At 34.9% G+C, this 21,215-nt stretch overlaps 8 non-coding genes across 8 annotated transcripts; all 8 read left to right on the top strand.

Moving 5' to 3' along the window:
• Nucleotides 1-1,438: 1,438 nt before the first annotated feature.
• Nucleotides 1,439-1,512, top strand: TRNAI-AAU (transfer RNA isoleucine (anticodon AAU)). Its single transcript has one exon. It is a non-coding gene; the product is annotated as a tRNA-Ile (tRNA).
• Nucleotides 1,513-3,361: 1,849 nt separating this feature from the next.
• On the top strand, nt 3,362-3,435 carry TRNAI-AAU (transfer RNA isoleucine (anticodon AAU)). The gene has a single exon. It is a non-coding gene; the product is annotated as a tRNA-Ile (tRNA).
• A 4,437-nt stretch (nt 3,436-7,872) lies between these two features.
• On the top strand, nt 7,873-7,946 carry TRNAI-AAU (transfer RNA isoleucine (anticodon AAU)). The gene has a single exon. It is a non-coding gene; the product is annotated as a tRNA-Ile (tRNA).
• Nucleotides 7,947-9,795: 1,849 nt separating this feature from the next.
• Nucleotides 9,796-9,869, top strand: TRNAI-AAU (transfer RNA isoleucine (anticodon AAU)). Its single transcript has one exon. It is a non-coding gene; the product is annotated as a tRNA-Ile (tRNA).
• A 1,651-nt stretch (nt 9,870-11,520) lies between these two features.
• Nucleotides 11,521-11,594, top strand: TRNAI-AAU (transfer RNA isoleucine (anticodon AAU)). The gene has a single exon. It is a non-coding gene; the product is annotated as a tRNA-Ile (tRNA).
• A 1,849-nt stretch (nt 11,595-13,443) lies between these two features.
• On the top strand, nt 13,444-13,517 carry TRNAI-AAU (transfer RNA isoleucine (anticodon AAU)). The gene has a single exon. It is a non-coding gene; the product is annotated as a tRNA-Ile (tRNA).
• A 1,652-nt stretch (nt 13,518-15,169) lies between these two features.
• Nucleotides 15,170-15,243, top strand: TRNAI-AAU (transfer RNA isoleucine (anticodon AAU)). Its single transcript has one exon. It is a non-coding gene; the product is annotated as a tRNA-Ile (tRNA).
• Nucleotides 15,244-17,758: 2,515 nt separating this feature from the next.
• On the top strand, nt 17,759-17,832 carry TRNAI-AAU (transfer RNA isoleucine (anticodon AAU)). Its single transcript has one exon. It is a non-coding gene; the product is annotated as a tRNA-Ile (tRNA).
• The last annotated feature ends 3,383 nt before the right edge of the window (nt 17,833-21,215 follow it).

The raw sequence follows: 21,215 nt of genomic DNA, 5'->3' as shown, positions 1-21,215 counted from the left end.
TTCTTCTGTATCATGTGTATCTCTATATTTCCTTTGAGGGGAAGCTGATAGAATGATTAAATGAATCAATTGCATATAGGTGATGAATTGTTATTTATTGCTAAAACACATGGAAAAAACATTAATGGTTCTAAGTTCTAACACTAAGTATGAAAATCTCTTTTGTATTGTAATTTTTCTAAAGTCATATTAGTTTCTTCATGTTGATAATTTATATTTATAACTTCATGGTACACCTCTGAAATTAAGCTTTCCAAATCTCCCGGGTTAACTATCATTAGCACTTCTTCATATGCTCGACTTCCAGGTATTTGTGCAAAATGGCCTGTTAGCTCAGATGGTTGTTATTTATTGCTAAAACACATGGAAGAAACATTAATGGTTCTAAGTTCTAACACTAAGTATGAAAATCTCTTTTGTATTGTAATTTTTTAAAGTCATATTAGTTTCTTCATGTTGATATTATATAAGTATAACTTCATGGTAAACCTCTGAAATTAAGCTTTCCAAATCTCCGGGGTTAACTATCATTAGCACTTCTTCATATGCTGGACTTCCAGGAATTTGTGCAAAACGGCCTGTTAGCTCAGATGGTTAGAGTGTGGTGCTAATAACGCCAAGGTCACAGGTTCGATCCCTGTAAAGGCCAAGTTTAATTGTTTGAAAAAAGATAAATTTTTCTTGTGTCTCATTTTTGACTGTTTATCACCTTGGATCAAACGCTGCTTGAAGGATTGGATGAATGCATTTGATATAGTTGTAGAATTAATTATTATTCTGAAAGCTCCTGGAATATCTATTAATGGTTCTAAGTTCTAACGCCAAGTAACTAAATCTCTTATTTATTGAAATTTATTGAGGTCATTTTTGTTTTGTCTTGTTGATGAAATATAAAGATAGTATGAATGTAAACAGCTGAATATAAGCTTTCCAACTATCCCGGGTTAACAATCAGTAGCACTTCATCATCTGCTATTTCTTCAATAGTATGCTATATATTTATTGAGCCTATTAGTTTAGTCTTTAGAGCATAAAGTTAACAATGCCAAGAACATACTTTCAATCAGTCTCTAAGCCAATACTTGATGCTCCTTTAATGTTGAAAATAGATGTATTTTCTTCAGTATCATTTGTATGTCTATATTTCCTTCGAGGGGAAGCTGACACAATGATTAGATGAATCAATTGCATATAGGTGATGAATTGTTATTTATTGCTAAAACACATGGAAAAAACATTAATGGCTCTAAGTTCTAACACTAAGTATGAAAATCTCTTTTGTATTGTAATTTTTCTAAAGTCATATTAGTTTCTTCATGTTGATATTATATATTTATAACTTCATGGTAAACCTCCGAAATTAAGCTTTCCAAATCTCCCGGGTTAACTATCATTAGCACTTCTTCATATGCTGGACTTCCAGGAATATTTGCAGACCGGCCTGTTAGCTCAGATGGTTAGAGCGTGGTGCTAATAACGCCAAGGTCACAGGTTCGATCCCTGTACAGGCCAAGTTTAATTGTTTGAAAAAAGATTAATTTTTCTTGTGTCTCATTTTTGACTGTTTATCACCTTGGATCAAACGATGCTTGAAGGATTGGATGAATACATTTGATATAGTTGTAGAATTAATTATTATTCTGAAAGCTCCTGGAATATCTATTAATGGTTCTAAGTTCTAACACCAAGTAACTAAATCTCTTATTTATTGCAATTTATTGAGGTCATTTTTGTTTTGTCTTGTTGATGAAATATAAAAATAGTATGAATGTAAACAGCTGAATATAAGCTTTCCAACTATCCCGGATTAACAATCAGTAGCACTTCATCATCTGCTATTTCTTCAATAGTATGCCATATATTTAGTGAGCCTATTAGTTTAGTCTTCAGAGCATAAAGTTAAAAATGCCAAGGACATACTTTCAATCCGTCTCCAAGCCAATACTTGATGCTCCTTTAATGTTGAAAATAGATGTATTTTCTTCTGTATCATGTGTATCTCTATATTTCCTTTGAGGGGAAGCTGATAGAATGATTAAATGAATCAATTGCATATAGGTGATGAATTGTTATTTATTGCTAAAACACATGGAAAAAACATTAATGGTTCTAAGTTCTAACACTAAGTATGAAAATCTCTTTTGTATTGTAATTTTTTTAAAGTCATATAAGTTTCTTCATGTTGATATTATATATTTATAACTTTCATATTCATATGCTGGACTTCCAGGTTCTTGTGCAAAATGGCCTGTTAGCTCAGATGGTTAGAGCGTGTTGCTAATAACGCCAAGGTCACAGGTTCGATCCCTGTACAGGCCAAGTTTAATTGTTTGTAAAAAGATACATTTTTCTTGTGTCTCATTTTTGACTGTTTATCACCTTGGAGCAAAAGCTACTTGAAGGATTGGATGAATACATTTGATATAGTTGTAGAATTAATTATCATTCTGAAAGCTCCTGGAATATCTATAATTGGTTCTAAGTTCTAACGCCAAGTAACTAAATCTCTTATTTATTGCAATTTATTGAGATAATTTTTGTTTTGTCTTGTTGATGAAATATAAAGATAGTATGAATGTAAACAGCTGAATATAAGCTTTCCAACTATCCCGGGTTAACAATCAGTAGCACTTCATCATCTGCTATTTCTTCAATAGTATGCTATATATTTAGTGAGCCTATTAGTTTAGTCTTTAGAGCATAAAGTTAAAAATGCCAAGGACATACTTTCAATCAGTCTCCAAGCCAATACTTGATGCTCCTGTAATGTTGAAAATAGATGTATTTTCTTCTGTATCATGTGTATCTCTATATTTCCTTTGAGGGGAAGCTGATAGAATGATTAAATGAATCAATTGCATATAGGTGATGAATTGTTATTTATTGCTAAAACACATGGAAAAAACATTAATGGTTCTAAGTTCTAACACTAAGTATGAAAATCTCTTTTGTATTGTAATTTTTCTAAAGTCATATTAGTTTCTTCATGTTGATAATTTATATTTATAACTTCATGGTACACCTCTGAAATTAAGCTTTCCAAATCTCCCGGGTTAACTATCATTAGCACTTCTTCATATGCTCGACTTCCAGGTATTTGTGCAAAATGGCCTGTTAGCTCAGATGGTTGTTATTTATTGCTAAAACACATGGAAGAAACATTAATGGTTCTAAGTTCTAACACTAAGTATGAAAATCTCTTTTGTATTGTAATTTTTTAAAGTCATATTAGTTTCTTCATGTTGATATTATATAAGTATAACTTCATGGTAAACCTCTGAAATTAAGCTTTCCAAATCTCCCGGGTTAACTATCATTAGCACTTCTTCATATGCTGGACTTCCAGAAATTTGTGCAAAACGGCCTGTTAGCTCAGATGGTTAGAGCGTGGTGCTAATAACGCCAAGGTCACAGGTTCGATCCCTGTACAGGCCAAGTTTAATTGTTTGTAAAAAGATTAATTTTTCTTGTGTCTCATTTCTGACTGTTTATCACCATGGATCAAAAGCTACTTGAAGGATTGGATGAATACATTTGATATAGTTGTAGAATTAATTATTATTCTGAAAGCTCCTGGAATATCTATAATTGGTTCTAAGTTCTAACGCCAAGTAACTAAATCTCTTATTTATTGCAATTTATTGAGGTCATTTTTGTTTTGTCTTGTTGATGAAATATAAAGATAGTATGAATGTAAACAGCTGAATATAAGCTTTCCAACTATCCCGGGTTAACAATCAGTAGCACTTCATCATCTGCTATTTCTTCAATAGTATGCTATATATTTAGTGAGCCTATTAGTTTAGTCTTTAGAGCATAAAGTTAAAAATGCCAAGGACATACTTTCAATCAGTCTCCAAGCCAATAGGTGATGCTCCTTTAATGTTGAAAATAGATGTATTTTCTTCTGTATAATGTGTATGTCTATATTTCCTTTGAGGGGAAGCTGATAGAATGATTAGATGAATCAATTGCATATAGGTGATGAATTGTTATTTATTGCTAAAACACATGGAAAAAACATTAATGGTTCTAAGTTCTAACACTAAGTATGAAAATCTCTTTTGTATTGTAATTTTTTAAAGTCATATTAGTTTCTTCATGTTGATATTATATAAGTATAACTTCATGGTAAACCTCTGAAATTAAGCTTTCCAAATCTCCGGGGTTAACTATCATTAGCACTTCTTCATATGCTGGACTTCCAGGAATTTGTGCAAAACGGCCTGTTAGCTCAGATGGTTAGAGCGTGGTGCTAATAACGCCAAGGTCACAGGTTCGATCCCTGTAAAGGCCAAGTTTAATTGTTTGAAAAAAGATACATTTTTCTTGTGTCTCATTTTTGACTGTTTATCACCTTGGATCAAACGCTGCTTGAAGGATTGGATGAATGCATTTGATATAGTTGTAGAATTAATTATTATTCTGAAAGCTCCTGGAATATCTATTAATGGTTCTAAGTTCTAACGCCAAGTAACTAAATCTCTTATTTATTGAAATTTATTGAGGTCATTTTTGTTTTGTCTTGTTGATGAAATATAAAGATAGTATGAATGTAAACAGCTGAATATAAGCTTTCCAACTATCCCGGGTTAACAATCGGTAGCACTTCATCATCTGCTATTTCTTCAATAGTATGCTATATATTTATTGAGCCTATTAGTTTAGTCTTTAGAGCATAAAGTTAACAATGCCAAGAACATACTTTCAATCAGTCTCTAAGCCAATACTTGATGCTCCTTTAATGTTGAAAATAGATGTATTTTCTTCAGTATCATTTGTATGTCTATATTTCCTTCGAGGGGAAGCTGACACAATGATTAGATGAATCAATTGCATATAGGTGATGAATTGTTATTTATTGCTAAAACACATGGAAAAAACATTAATGGCTCTAAGTTCTAACACTAAGTATGAAAATCTCTTTTGTATTGTAATTTTTCTAAAGTCATATTAGTTTCTTCATGTTGATATTATATATTTATAACTTCATGGTAAACCTCCGAAATTAAGCTTTCCAAATCTCCCGGGTTAACTATCATTAGCACTTCTTCATATGCTGGACTTCCAGGAATATGTGCAGACCGGCCTGTTAGCTCAGATGGTTAGAGCGTGGTGCTAATAACGCCAAGGTCACGGGTTCGATCCCTGTACAGGCCAAGTTTAATTGTTTGAAAAAAGATTAATTTTTCTTGTGTCTCATTTTTGACTGTTTATCACCTTGGATCAAACGATGCTTGAAGGATTGGATGAATACATTTGATATAGTTGTAGAATTAATTATTATTCTGAAAGCTCCTGGAATATCTATTAATGGTTCTAAGTTCTAACACCAAGTAACTAAATCTCTTATTTATTGCAATTTATTGAGGTCATTTTTGTTTTGTCTTGTTGATGAAATATAAAAATAGTATGAATGTAAACAGCTGAATATAAGCTTTCCAACTATCCCGGATTAACAATCAGTAGCACTTCATCATCTGCTATTTCTTCAATAGTATGCTATATATTTAGTGAGCCTATTAGTTTAGTCTTCAGAGCATAAAGTTAAAAATGCCAAGGACATACTTTCAATCCGTCTCCAAGCCAATACTTGATGCTCCTTTAATGTTGAAAATAGATGTATTTTCTTCTGTATCATGTGTATCTCTATATTTCCTTTGAGGGGAAGCTGATAGAATGATTAAATGAATCAATTGCATATAGGTGATGAATTGTTATTTATTGCTAAAACACATGGAAAAAACATTAATGGTTCTAAGTTCTAACACTAAGTATGAAAATCTCTTTTGTATTGTAATTTTTTTAAAGTCATATAAGTTTCTTCATGTTGATATTATATATTTATAACTTTCATATTCATATGCTGGACTTCCAGGTTCTTGTGCAAAATGGCCTGTTAGCTCAGATGGTTAGAGCGTGTTGCTAATAACGCCAAGGTCACAGGTTCGATCCCTGTACAGGCCAAGTTTAATTGTTTGTAAAAAGATACATTTTTCTTGTGTCTCATTTTTGACTGTTTATCACCTTGGAGCAAAAGCTACTTGAAGGATTGGATGAATACATTTGATATAGTTGTAGAATTAATTATCATTCTGAAAGCTCCTGGAATATCTATAATTGGTTCTAAGTTCTAACGCCAAGTAACTAAATCTCTTATTTATTGCAATTTATTGAGATAATTTTTGTTTTGTCTTGTTGATGAAATATAAAGATAGTATGAATGTAAACAGCTGAATATAAGCTTTCCAACTATCCCGGGTTAACAATCAGTAGCACTTCATCATCTGCTATTTCTTCAATAGTATGCTATATATTTAGTGAGCCTATTAGTTTAGTCTTTAGAGCATAAAGTTAAAAATGCCAAGGACATACTTTCAATCAGTCTCCAAGCCAATACTTGATGCTCCTGTAATGTTGAAAATAGATGTATTTTCTTCTGTATCATGTGTATCTCTATATTTCCTTTGAGGGGAAGCTGATAGAATGATTAAATGAATCAATTGCATATAGGTGATGAATTGTTATTTATTGCTAAAACACATGGAAAAAACATTAATGGTTCTAAGTTCTAACACTAAGTATGAAAATCTCTTTTGTATTGTAATTTTTCTAAAGTCATATTAGTTTCTTCATGTTGATAATTTATATTTATAACTTCATGGTACACCTCTGAAATTAAGCTTTCCAAATCTCCCGGGTTAACTATCATTAGCACTTCTTCATATGCTCGACTTCCAGGTATTTGTGCAAAATGGCCTGTTAGCTCAGATGGTTGTTATTTATTGCTAAAACACATGGAAGAAACATTAATGGTTCTAAGTTCTAACACTAAGTATGAAAATCTCTTTTGTATTGTAATTTTTTAAAGTCATATTAGTTTCTTCATGTTGATATTATATAAGTATAACTTCATGGTAAACCTCTGAAATTAAGCTTTCCAAATCTCCGGGGTTAACTATCATTAGCACTTCTTCATATGCTGGACTTCCAGGAATTTGTGCAAAACGGCCTGTTAGCTCAGATGGTTAGAGCGTGGTGCTAATAACGCCAAGGTCACAGGTTCGATCCCTGTAAAGGCCAAGTTTAATTGTTTGAAAAAAGATAAATTTTTCTTGTGTCTCATTTTTGACTGTTTATCACCTTGGATCAAACGCTGCTTGAAGGATTGGATGAATGCATTTGATATAGTTGTAGAATTAATTATTATTCTGAAAGCTCCTGGAATATCTATTAATGGTTCTAAGTTCTAACGCCAAGTAACTAAATCTCTTATTTATTGAAATTTATTGAGGTCATTTTTGTTTTGTCTTGTTGATGAAATATAAAGATAGTATGAATGTAAACAGCTGAATATAAGCTTTCCAACTATCCCGGGTTAACAATCAGTAGCACTTCATCATCTGCTATTTCTTCAATAGTATGCTATATATTTATTGAGCCTATTAGTTTAGTCTTTAGAGCATAAAGTTAACAATGCCAAGAACATACTTTCAATCAGTCTCTAAGCCAATACTTGATGCTCCTTTAATGTTGAAAATAGATGTATTTTCTTCAGTATCATTTGTATGTCTATATTTCCTTCGAGGGGAAGCTGACACAATGATTAGATGAATCAATTGCATATAGGTGATGAATTGTTATTTATTGCTAAAACACATGGAAAAAACATTAATGGCTCTAAGTTCTAACACTAAGTATGAAAATCTCTTTTGTATTGTAATTTTTCTAAAGTCATATTAGTTTCTTCATGTTGATATTATATATTTATAACTTCATGGTAAACCTCCGAAATTAAGCTTTCCAAATCTCCCGGGTTAACTATCATTAGCACTTCTTCATATGCTGGACTTCCAGGAATATTTGCAGACCGGCCTGTTAGCTCAGATGGTTAGAGCGTGGTGCTAATAACGCCAAGGTCACAGGTTCGATCCCTGTACAGGCCAAGTTTAATTGTTTGAAAAAAGATTAATTTTTCTTGTGTCTCATTTTTGACTGTTTATCACCTTGGATCAAACGATGCTTGAAGGATTGGATGAATACATTTGATATAGTTGTAGAATTAATTATTATTCTGAAAGCTCCTGGAATATCTATTAATGGTTCTAAGTTCTAACACCAAGTAACTAAATCTCTTATTTATTGCAATTTATTGAGGTCATTTTTGTTTTGTCTTGTTGATGAAATATAAAAATAGTATGAATGTAAACAGCTGAATATAAGCTTTCCAACTATCCCGGATTAACAATCAGTAGCACTTCATCATCTGCTATTTCTTCAATAGTATGCCATATATTTAGTGAGCCTATTAGTTTAGTCTTCAGAGCATAAAGTTAAAAATGCCAAGGACATACTTTCAATCCGTCTCCAAGCCAATACTTGATGCTCCTTTAATGTTGAAAATAGATGTATTTTCTTCTGTATCATGTGTATCTCTATATTTCCTTTGAGGGGAAGCTGATAGAATGATTAAATGAATCAATTGCATATAGGTGATGAATTGTTATTTATTGCTAAAACACATGGAAAAAACATTAATGGTTCTAAGTTCTAACACTAAGTATGAAAATCTCTTTTGTATTGTAATTTTTTTAAAGTCATATAAGTTTCTTCATGTTGATATTATATATTTATAACTTTCATATTCATATGCTGGACTTCCAGGTTCTTGTGCAAAATGGCCTGTTAGCTCAGATGGTTAGAGCGTGTTGCTAATAACGCCAAGGTCACAGGTTCGATCCCTGTACAGGCCAAGTTTAATTGTTTGTAAAAAGATACATTTTTCTTGTGTCTCATTTTTGACTGTTTATCACCTTGGAGCAAAAGCTACTTGAAGGATTGGATGAATACATTTGATATAGTTGTAGAATTAATTATCATTCTGAAAGCTCCTGGAATATCTATAATTGGTTCTAAGTTCTAACGCCAAGTAACTAAATCTCTTATTTATTGCAATTTATTGAGATAATTTTTGTTTTGTCTTGTTGATGAAATATAAAGATAGTATGAATGTAAACAGCTGAATATAAGCTTTCCAACTATCCCGGGTTAACAATCAGTAGCACTTCATCATCTGCTATTTCTTCAATAGTATGCTATATATTTAGTGAGCCTATTAGTTTAGTCTTTAGAGCATAAAGTTAAAAATGCCAAGGACATACTTTCAATCAGTCTCCAAGCCAATACTTGATGCTCCTGTAATGTTGAAAATAGATGTATTTTCTTCTGTATCATGTGTATCTCTATATTTCCTTTGAGGGGAAGCTGATAGAATGATTAAATGAATCAATTGCATATAGGTGATGAATTGTTATTTATTGCTAAAACACATGGAAAAAACATTAATGGTTCTAAGTTCTAACACTAAGTATGAAAATCTCTTTTGTATTGTAATTTTTCTAAAGTCATATTAGTTTCTTCATGTTGATAATTTATATTTATAACTTCATGGTACACCTCTGAAATTAAGCTTTCCAAATCTCCCGGGTTAACTATCATTAGCACTTCTTCATATGCTCGACTTCCAGGTATTTGTGCAAAATGGCCTGTTAGCTCAGATGGTTGTTATTTATTGCTAAAACACATGGAAGAAACATTAATGGTTCTAAGTTCTAACACTAAGTATGAAAATCTCTTTTGTATTGTAATTTTTTAAAGTCATATTAGTTTCTTCATGTTGATATTATATAAGTATAACTTCATGGTAAACCTCTGAAATTAAGCTTTCCAAATCTCCCGGGTTAACTATCATTAGCACTTCTTCATATGCTGGACTTCCAGAAATTTGTGCAAAACGGCCTGTTAGCTCAGATGGTTAGAGCGTGGTGCTAATAACGCCAAGGTCACAGGTTCGATCCCTGTACAGGCCAAGTTTAATTGTTTGTAAAAAGATTAATTTTTCTTGTGTCTCATTTCTGACTGTTTATCACCATGGATCAAAAGCTACTTGAAGGATTGGATGAATACATTTGATATAGTTGTAGAATTAATTATTATTCTGAAAGCTCCTGGAATATCTATAATTGGTTCTAAGTTCTAACGCCAAGTAACTAAATCTCTTATTTATTGCAATTTATTGAGGTCATTTTTGTTTTGTCTTGTTGATGAAATATAAAGATAGTATGAATGTAAACAGCTGAATATAAGCTTTCCAACTATCCCGGGTTAACAATCAGTAGCACTTCATCATCTGCTATTTCTTCAATAGTATGCTATATATTTAGTGAGCCTATTAGTTTAGTCTTTAGAGCATAAAGTTAAAAATGCCAAGGACATACTTTCAATCAGTCTCCAAGCCAATAGGTGATGCTCCTTTAATGTTGAAAATAGATGTATTTTCTTCTGTATAATGTGTATGTCTATATTTCCTTTGAGGGGAAGCTGATAGAATGATTAGATGAATCAATTGCATATAGGTGATGAATTGTTATTTATTGCTAAAACACATGGAAAAAACATTAATGGTTCTAAGTTCTAACACTAAGTATGAAAATCTCTTTTGTATTGTAATTTTTTAAAGTCATATTAGTTTCTTCATGTTGATATTATATAAGTATAACTTCATGGTAAACCTCTGAAATTAAGCTTTCCAAATCTCCGGGGTTAACTATCATTAGCACTTCTTCATATGCTGGACTTCCAGGAATTTGTGCAAAACGGCCTGTTAGCTCAGATGGTTAGAGCGTGGTGCTAATAACGCCAAGGTCACAGGTTCGATCCCTGTAAAGGCCAAGTTTAATTGTTTGAAAAAAGATAAATTTTTCTTGTGTCTCATTTTTGACTGTTTATCACCTTGGATCAAACGCTGCTTGAAGGATTGGATGAATGCATTTGATATAGTTGTAGAATTAATTATTATTCTGAAAGCTCCTGGAATATCTATTAATGGTTCTAAGTTCTAACGCCAAGTAACTAAATCTCTTATTTATTGAAATTTATTGAGGTCATTTTTGTTTTGTCTTGTTGATGAAATATAAAGATAGTATGAATGTAAACAGCTGAATATAAGCTTTCCAACTATCCCGGGTTAACAATCGGTAGCACTTCATCATCTGCTATTTCTTCAATAGTATGCTATATATTTATTGAGCCTATTAGTTTAGTCTTTAGAGCATAAAGTTAACAATGCCAAGAACATACTTTCAATCAGTCTCTAAGCCAATACTTGATGCTCCTTTAATGTTGAAAATAGATGTATTTTCTTCAGTATCATTTGTATGTCTATATTTCCTTCGAGGGGAAGCTGACACAATGATTAGATGAATCAATTGCATATAGGTGATGAATTGTTATTTATTGCTAAAACACATGGAAAAAACATTAATGGCTCTAAGTTCTAACACTAAGTATGAAAATCTCTTTTGTATTGTAATTTTTCTAAAGTCATATTAGTTTCTTCATGTTGATATTATATATTTATAACTTCATGGTAAACCTCCGAAATTAAGCTTTCCAAATCTCCCGGGTTAACTATCATTAGCACTTCTTCATATGCTGGACTTCCAGGAATATGTGCAGACCGGCCTGTTAGCTCAGATGGTTAGAGCGTGGTGCTAATAACGCCAAGGTCACAGGTTCGATCCCTGTACAGGCCAAGTTTAATTGTTTGAAAAAAGATTAATTTTTCTTGTGTCTCATTTTTGACTGTTTATCACCTTGGATCAAACGATGCTTGAAGGATTGGATGAATACATTTGATATAGTTGTAGAATTAATTATTATTCTGAAAGCTCCTGGAATATCTATTAATGGTTCTAAGTTCTAACACCAAGTAACTAAATCTCTTATTTATTGCAATTTATTGAGGTCATTTTTGTTTTGTCTTGTTGATGAAATATAAAAATAGTATGAATGTAAACAGCTGAATATAAGCTTTCCAACTATCCCGGATTAACAATCAGTAGCACTTCATCATCTGCTATTTCTTCAATAGTATGCTATATATTTAGTGAGCCTATTAGTTTAGTCTTCAGAGCATAAAGTTAAAAATGCCAAGGACATACTTTCAATCCGTCTCCAAGCCAATACTTGATGCTCCTTTAATGTTGAAAATAGATGTATTTTCTTCTGTATCATGTGTATCTCTATATTTCCTTTGAGGGGAAGCTGATAGAATGATTAAATGAATCAATTGCATATAGGTGATGAATTGTTATTTATTGCTAAAACACATGGAAAAAACATTAATGGTTCTAAGTTCTAACACTAAGTATGAAAATCTCTTTTGTATTGTAATTTTTTTAAAGTCATATAAGTTTCTTCATGTTGATATTATATATTTATAACTTTCATATTCATATGCTGGACTTCCAGGTTCTTGTGCAAAATGGCCTGTTAGCTCAGATGGTTAGAGCGTGTTGCTAATAACGCCAAGGTCACAGGTTCGATCCCTGTACAGGCCAAGTTTAATTGTTTGTAAAAAGATACATTTTTCTTGTGTCTCATTTTTGACTGTTTATCACCTTGGAGCAAAAGCTACTTGAAGGATTGGATGAATACATTTGATATAGTTGTAGAATTAATTATCATTCTGAAAGCTCCTGGAATATCTATAATTGGTTCTAAGTTCTAACGCCAAGTAACTAAATCTCTTATTTATTGCAATTTATTGAGATAATTTTTGTTTTGTCTTGTTGATGAAATATAAAGATAGTATGAATGTAAACAGCTGAATATAAGCTTTCCAACTATCCCGGGTTAACAATCAGTAGCACTTCATCATCTGCTATTTCTTCAATAGTATGCTATATATTTAGTGAGCCTATTAGTTTAGTCTTTAGAGCATAAAGTTAAAAATGCCAAGGACATACTTTCAATCAGTCTCCAAGCCAATACTTGATGCTCCTGTAATGTTGAAAATAGATGTATTTTCTTCTGTATCATGTGTATCTCTATATTTCCTTTGAGGGGAAGCTGATAGAATGATTAAATGAATCAATTGCATATAGGTGATGAATTGTTATTTATTGCTAAAACACATGGAAAAAACATTAATGGTTCTAAGTTCTAACACTAAGTATGAAAATCTCTTTTGTATTGTAATTTTTCTAAAGTCATATTAGTTTCTTCATGTTGATAATTTATATTTATAACTTCATGGTACACCTCTGAAATTAAGCTTTCCAAATCTCCCGGGTTAACTATCATTAGCACTTCTTCATATGCTCGACTTCCAGGTATTTGTGCAAAATGGCCTGTTAGCTCAGATGGTTGTTATTTATTGCTAAAACACATGGAAGAAACATTAGTGGTTCTAAGTTCTAACACTAAGTATGAAAATCTCTTTTGTATTGTAATTTTTTAAAGTCATATTAGTTTCTTCATGTTGATATTATATAAGTATAACTTCATGGTAAACCTCTGAAATTAAGCTTTCCAAATCTCCCGGGTTAACTATCATTAGCACTTCTTCATATGCTGGACTTCCAGAAATTTGTGCAAAACGGCCTGTTAGCTCAGATGGTTAGAGCGTGGTGCTAATAACGCCAAGGTCACAGGTTCGATCCCTGTACAGGCCAAGTTTAATTGTTTGTAAAAAGATTAATTTTTCTTGTGTCTCATTTCTGACTGTTTATCACCATGGATCAAAAGCTACTTGAAGGATTGGATGAATACATTTGATATAGTTGTAGAATTAATTATTATTCTGAAAGCTCCTGGAATATCTATAATTGGTTCTAAGTTCTAACGCCAAGTAACTAAATCTCTTATTTATTGCAATTTATTGAGGTCATTTTTGTTTTGTCTTGTTGATGAAATATAAAGATAGTATGAATGTAAACAGCTGAATATAAGCTTTCCAACTATCCCGGGTTAACAATCAGTAGCACTTCATCATCTGCCATTTCTTCAATAGTATGCTATATATTTAGTGAGCCTATTAGTTTAGTCTTTAGAGCATAAAGTTAAAAATGCCAAGGACATACTTTCAATCAGTCTCCAAGCCAATAAGTGATGCTCCTTTAATGTTGAAAATAGATGTATTTTCTTCTGTATAATGTGTATGTCTATATTTCCTTTGAGGGGAAGCTGATAGAATGATTAGATGAATCAATTGCATATAGGTGATGAATTGTTATTTATTGCTAAAACACATGGAAAAAACATTAATGGTTCTAAGTTCTAACACTAAGTATGAAAATCTCTTTTGTATTGTAATTTTTCTAAAGTCATATTAGTTTCTTCATGTTGATAATTTATATTTATAACTTCATGGTACACCTCCGAAATTAAGCTTTCCAAATCTCCCGGGTTAACTATCATTAGCACTTCTTCATATGCTGGACTTCCAGGAATTTGTGCAAAATGGCCTGTTAGCTCAGATGGTTAGAACGTGGTGCTAATAACGCCAAGGTCACAGGTTCGATCCCTGTACAGGTTAAGTTTAATTGTTTGAAAAAAGATTAATTTTTCTTGTGTCTCATTTTTGACTGTTTATCACCTTGGATCAAACGCTGCTTGAAAGATTGGATGAATGCATTTGATATAGTTGTAGAATTAATTATTATTCTGAAAGCTCCTGGAATATCTATTAATGGTTCTAAGTTCTAACGCCAAGTAACTAAATCTCTTATTTATTGAAATTTATTGAGGTCATTTTTGTTTTGTCTTGTTGATGAAATATAAAGATAGTATGAATGTAAACAGCTGAATATAAGCTTTCCAACTATCCCGGGTTAACAATCGGTAGCACTTCATCATCTGCTATTTCTTCAATAGTATGCTATATATTTATTGAGCCTATTAGTTTAGTCTTTAGAGCATAAAGTTAACAATGCCAAGAACATACTTTCAATCAGTCTCTAAGCCAATACTTGATGCTCCTTTAATATTGAAAATAGATGTATTTTCTTCAGTATCATTTGTATGTCTATATTTCCTTCGAGGGGAAGCTGACACAATGATTAGATGAATCAATTGCATATAGGTGATGAATTGTTATTTATTGCTAAAACACATGGAAAAAACATTAATGGCTCTAAGTTCTAACACTAAGTATGAAAATCTCTTTTGTATTGTAATTTTTCTAAAGTCATATTAGTTTCTTCATGTTGATATTATATATTTATAACTTCATGGTAAACCTCCGAAATTAAGCTTTCCAAATCTCCCGGGTTAACTATCATTAGCACTTCTTCATATGCTGGACTTCCAGGAATATGTGCAGACTGGCCTGTTAGCTCAGATGGTTAGAGCGTGGTGCTAATAACGCCAAGGTCACAGGTTCGATCCCTGTACAGGCCAAGTTTAATTGTTTGCAAAAAGATTAATTTTTCTTGTGTCTCATTTTTGACTGTTTATCACCTTGGATCAAACGATGCTTGAAGGATTGGATGAATACATTTGATATAGTTGTAGAATTAATTATTATTCTGAAAGCTCCTGGAATATCTATTAATGGTTCTAAGTTCTAACACCAAGTAACTAAATCTCTTATTTATTGCAATTTATTGAGGTCATTTTTGTTTTGTCTTGTTGATGAAATATAAAAATAGTATGAATGTAAACAGCTGAATATAAGCTTTCCAACTATCCCGGATTAACAATCAGTAGCACTTCATCATCTGCTATTTCTTCAATAGTATGCTATATATTTAGTGAGCCTATTAGTTTAGTCTTCAGAGCATAAAGTTAAAAATGCCAAGGACATACTTTCAATCCGTCTCCAAGCCAATACTTGATGCTCCTTTAATGTTGAAAATAGATGTATTTTCTTATGTATCATGTGTATCTCTATATTTCCTTTGAGGGGAAGCTGATAGAATGATTAAATGAATCAATTGCATATAGGTGATGAATTGTTATTTATTGCTAAAACACATGGAAAAAACATTAATGGTTCTAAGTTCTAACACTAAGTATGAAAATCTCTTTTGTATTGTAATTTTTTTAAAGTCATATAAGTTTCTTTATGTTGATATTATATATTTATAACTTCATGGTAAACCTCTGAAGTTAAGCTTTCCAAATCTCCCGGGTTAACTATCATTAGCACTTCTTCATATGCTGGACTTCCAGTAATTTGTGCAAAATGGCCTGTTAGCTCAGATGGTTAGAGCGTGGTGCTAATAACGCCAAGGTCACAGGTTTGATCCCTGTACAGGCCAAGTTTAATTGTTTGTAAAAAGATAAATGTTTCTTGTGTCTCATTTTTGACTGTTTATCACCTTGGATCAAATGCTGCTTGAAGGATTGGATGAATACATTTGATATAGTTGTAGAATTAATTATTATTCTGAAAGCTCCTGAAATATCTATTAATGGTTCTAAGTTCTAACGCCAAGTAACTAAATCTCTTATTTATTGCAATTTATTGAGGTCATTTTTGTTTTGTCTTGTTGATGAAATATAAAGATAGTATGAATGTAAACAGCTGAATATAAGCTTTCCAACTATCCCGGGTTAACAATCGGTTGCACTTCATCATCTGCTATTTCTTCAATAGTATGCTATGTATTTATTGAGCCTATTAGTTTAGTCTGTAGAGCATAAAGTTAAAAATGCCAAGGACATACTTTCAATCAGTCTCCAAGCCAATTCTTGATGCTCCTTTAATGTTGAAAATAGATGTATTTTCTTCTGTATAATGTGTATGTCTATATTTCCTTTGAGGGGAAGCTGATAGAATGTTTAGATGAATCAATTGCATATAGGTGATGAATTGTTATTTATTGCTAAAACACATGGAAAAAACATTAATGGTTCTAAGTTCTAACACTAAGTATGAAAATCTCTTTTGTATTGTAATTTTTCTAAAGTCATATTAGTTTCTTCATGTTGATAATTTATATTTATAACTTCATGGTACACCTCTGAAATTAAGCTTTCCAAATCTCCCGGGTTAACTATCATTAGCACTTCTGCATATGCTGGACTTCCAGGAATTTGTGCAAAATGGCCTGTTAGCTCAGATGGTTAGAGCGTGGTGCTAATAACACCAAGGTCACAGGTCCGATCCCTGTACAGGCCAAGTTTAATTGTTTGTAAAAAGATACATTTTTCTTGTGTCTCATTTTTGACTGTTTATCACCTTGGATCAAAAGCTACTTGAAGGATTGGATGAATACATTTGATATAGTTGTAGAATTAATTATCATTCTGAAAGCTCCTGGAATATCTATAATTGGTTCTAAGTTCTAACGCCAAGTAACTAAATCTCTTATTTATTGCAATTTATTGAGGTCATTTTTGTTTTGTCTTGTTGATGAAATATAAAGATAGTATGAATGTAAACAGCTGAATATAAGCTTTTCAACTATCCCGGGTTAACAATCAGTAGCACTTCATCATCTGCTATTTCTTCAATAGTATGCTATATATTTAGTGAGCCTATTAGTTTAGTCTTTAGAGCATAAAGTTAAAAATGCCAAGGACATACTTTCAATCAGTCTCCAAGCCAATAAGTGATGCTCCTTTAATGTTGAAAATAGATGTATTTTCTTCTGTATAATGTGTATGTCTATATTTCCTTTGAGGGGAAGCTGATAGAATGATTAGATGAATCAATTGCATATAGGTGATGAATTGTTATTTATTGCTAAAATACATGGAAAAAACATTAATGGCTCTAAGTTCTAACACTAAGTATGAAAATCTCTTTTGTATTGTAATTTTTCTAAAGTCATGTTAGTTTCTTCATGTTGATATTATATATTTATAACTTCATGGTAAACCTCCGAAATTAAGCTTTCCAAATCTCCCAGGTTAACTATCATTAGCACTTCTTCATATGCTGGACTTCCAGGAATTTGTGCAGACCGGCCTGTTAGCTCAGATGGTTAGAGCGTGGTGCTAATAACGCCAAGGTCACAGGTTCGATCCCTGTACAGGCCAAGTTTAATTGTTTGAAAAAAGATTAATTTTTCTTGTGTCTCATTTTTGACTGTTTATCACCTTGGATCAAACGATGCTTGAAGGATTGGATGAATACATTTGATATAGTTGTAGAATTAATTATTATTCTGAAAGCTCCTGGAATATCTAATAATGGTTCTAAGTTCTAACACCAAGTAACTAAATCTCTTATTTATTGCAATTTATTGAGGTCATTTTTGTTTTGTCTTGTTGATGAAATATAAAAATAGTATGAATGTAAACAGCTGAATATAAGCTTTCCAACTATCCCGGGTTAACAATCAGTAGCACTTCATCATCTGCTATTTCTTCAATAGTATGCTATATATTTAGTGAGCCTATTAGTTTAGTCTTCAGAGCATAAAGTTAAAAATGCCAAGGACATACTTTCAATCCGTCTCCAAGCCAATACTTGATGCTCCTTTAATGTTGAAAATAGATGTATTTTCTTCTGTATCATGTGTATCTCTATATTTCCTTTGAGGGAAAGCTGTTAGAATGATTAAATTAATCAATTGCATATAGGTGATGAATTGTTATTTATTGCTAAAACACATGGAAAAAACATTAATGGTTCTAAGTTCTAACACTAAGTATGAAAATCTCTTTTGTGTTGTAATTTTTTTAAAGTCATATAAGTTTCTTCATGTTGATATTATATATTTATAACTTCATGGTAAACCTCTGAAATTAAGCTTTCCAAATCTCCCGGGTTAACTATCATTAGCACTTCTTCATATGCTGGACTTTCAGTAATTTGTGCAAAATGGCCTGTTAGCTCAGATGGTTAGAGCGTGGTGCTAATAACGCCAAGGTCACAGGTTCGATCCCTGTCCATGCCAAGTTTAATTGTTTGTAAAAAGATAAATGTTTCTTGTGTCTCATTTTTGACTGTTTATCACCTTGGATCAAACGCTGCTTGAAGGATTGGATGAATACATTTGATATAGTTGTAGAATTAATTATTATTCTGAAAGCTCCTGAAATATCTATTAATGGTTCTAAGTTCTAACGCCAAGTAACTAAATCTCTTATTTATTGCAATTTATTGAGGTCATTTTTGTTTTGTCTTGTTGATGAAATATAAAGATAGTATGAATGTAAACAGCTGAATATAAGCTTTCCAACTATCCCGGGTTAACAATCGGTAGCACTTCATCATCTGCTATTTCTTCAATAGTATGCTATGTATTTATTGAGCCTATTAGTTTAGTCTGTAGAGCATAAAGTTAAAAATGCCAAGGACATACTTTCAATCAGTCTCCAAGCCAATACTTGATGCTCCTTTAATGTTGAAAATAGATGTATTTTCTTCTGTATAATGTGTATGTCTATATTTCCTTTGAGGGGAAGCTGATAGAATGTTTAGATGAATCAATTGCATATAGGTGATGAATTGTTATTGATTGCTAAAACACATGGAAAAAACATTAATGGTTCTAAGTTCTAACACATTGGGGCCGATTCCGATCCGGTACATAGCACATCCGACCGAATGTCTGGGAATCACGGTTCGATCCCCGGCACCGGCGGCAGAAAAGCCCAGCACCATGTGACTCTGAGGAATAGCTGACGCCGCGGCTAGGGCGGCTGACTCTGAAATCTGGAGATCACGGTTCGATCCCCGGCGCCGGCGGCAGAAAAGCCCAGCACCATGTGACTCTGAGGAATAGCTGACGCCGCGGCTAGGGCGGCTGACTCGGAAATCTGGAGATCACGGTTCGATCCCCGGAGCCGGCGGCAGAAAAGCCCAGCACCATGTGACTCTGAGGAATAGCTGACGCCGCGGCTAGGGCGGCTGACTCGGAAATCTGGAGATCACGGTTCGATCCCCGGCACCGGCGGCAGAAAAGCCCAGCACCATGTGACTCTGAGGAATGGCTGACGCCGCGGCTAGGGCGGCTGACTCTGAAATCTGGAGATCACGGATCGATCCCCGGCACCGGCGGCAGATTAGCCCAGCACCATGTGACTCTGGGCAATAGCTTGCTTAATCTTCCCGACGGCCCCTAGCGACCCTTACGGGTGATTGTGCGCTTTACAAATGTGGATTATTATTATTATTATTATTAATATTATTTGGCCCGATTCCGATCCGGTTCGTAAAAGCACATCCGCCCGAATCTGTCGGACGACCATGTACGCCCGGGGGAGGTTTGCCCGGGACCCGTGGAGCCCTTCCCGGGTACTTTGCCGTGCCGTTGGCCTCCTGGAAATGGGTGCCCCGGACGCCCGGGGGAGGTCTGCCCGGGACCCGTGGAGCCCTTCCCGGGTACTTTGCAATGCCGTTTGCCTCCTGGAGATGGGTGCCCCGGACGCCCGGGGGAGGTCTGCCCGGGACCCGTGGAGCCCTTCCCGGGTACTTTGCAATGCCGTTGGCCTCCTGGAGATGGGTGCCCCGGACGCCCGGGGGAGGTCTGCCCGGGACCCGTGGAGCCCTTCCCGGTTACTTTGCAATGCCGTTGGCCTCCTGGAGATGGGTGCCCCGGACGCCCGGGGGAGGTCTGCCCGGGAACCGTGGAGCCCTTCCCAGGTACTTTGCATTGCCGTTGGCCTCCTGGAGATGGGTGCCCCGGACGCCCGCGGGAGGTCTGCCCGGGACCCGTGGAGCCCTTCCCGGGTACTTTGCAATGCCGTTGGCCTCCTGGAGATGGGTGCCCCGGACGCCCAGGGGAGGTCTGCCCGGGACCCGTGGAGCCCTTCCCGGGTACTTTGCAATGCCGTTGGCCTCCTGGAGATGGGTGCCCCGGACGCCCGGGGGAGGTCTGCCCGGGACCCGTGGAGCCCTTCCCGGGTACTTTGCAATGCCGTTGGCCTCCTGGAGATGGGTGCCCCGGACGCCCGGGGGAGGTCTGCCCGGGACCCGTGGAGCCCTTCCCGGGTACTTTGCAATGCCGTTGGCCTCCTGGAGATGGGTGCCCCGGACGCCCGGGGGAGGTCTGCCCGGGACCCGTGGAGCCCTTCCCGGGTACTTTGCAATGCCGTTGGCCTCCTGGAGATGGGTGCCCCGGACGCCCGGGGGAGGTCTGCCCGGGACCCGTGGAGCCCTTCCCGGGTACTTTGCAATGCCGTTGGCCTCCTGGAGATGGGTGCCCCGGACGCCCGGGGGAGGTCTGCCCGGGACCCGTGGAGCCCTTCCCGGGTACTTTGCAATGCCGTTGGCCTCCTGGAGATGGGTGCCCCGGACGCCCGGGGGAGGTCTGCCCGGGACCCGTGGAGCCTTCCCGGGTACTTTGCCATGCCGTTGGCCTCCTGGAGAAGGGAGCCCCGGCTGCCTAGGTAGGTGTTTTCCAGGCACATCTGATCTGGTCCCCCCAGGCAGAGAATTGCAAGAAGTGTCTGGGCATACCTTGTTCTTAGTA

The sequence above is a fragment of the Lissotriton vulgaris genome, chromosome 4_1 (genome assembly GCF_964263255.1).
Source record: "Lissotriton vulgaris chromosome 4_1, aLisVul1.2, whole genome shotgun sequence".
Taxonomy (NCBI): domain Eukaryota; kingdom Metazoa; phylum Chordata; class Amphibia; order Caudata; family Salamandridae; genus Lissotriton; species Lissotriton vulgaris.
The sequence above is the reverse complement of the archived record's forward strand: the minus strand, read 5'-3'. Positions and strand labels throughout refer to the sequence as shown.